The following is a 327-nucleotide window of genomic DNA, read 5'->3' as shown; positions in this document are numbered from 1 at the left end:
ACACTCCAAAGAGAAAGGAAAACTTGAAATCGCATCATATGACCCCTTTAATATATGTGCTACAGAATAGGATATTTGTAGTTGAATGTTTTTGTAAGAAAACTGAATATAAACTAAATGAAATTAGATATTGCTTAATTTAAAAATCAAATTTTGTATTAATTAATTTTGCTTACTCCAGTCAAGTAGTCAGTGTCATATTATCTTTCAGAAATCATGAAACATTTCTTTCTCAATTTTGCTGAGCTTTTTTTTTTTTTCATGCATCCATGTATTTTTTTATTTTTTGGGATTCTTTGATGAATAGAAAGTTCAAAAGAACAGAAT

Source organism: Sinocyclocheilus anshuiensis, unplaced genomic scaffold (genome assembly GCF_001515605.1).
Source record: "Sinocyclocheilus anshuiensis isolate Anshui unplaced genomic scaffold, SAMN03320099.WGS_v1.1 scaffold9092, whole genome shotgun sequence".
Lineage (NCBI taxonomy): Eukaryota > Metazoa > Chordata > Actinopteri > Cypriniformes > Cyprinidae > Sinocyclocheilus > Sinocyclocheilus anshuiensis.
This window is presented reverse-complemented; position numbering follows the sequence as displayed.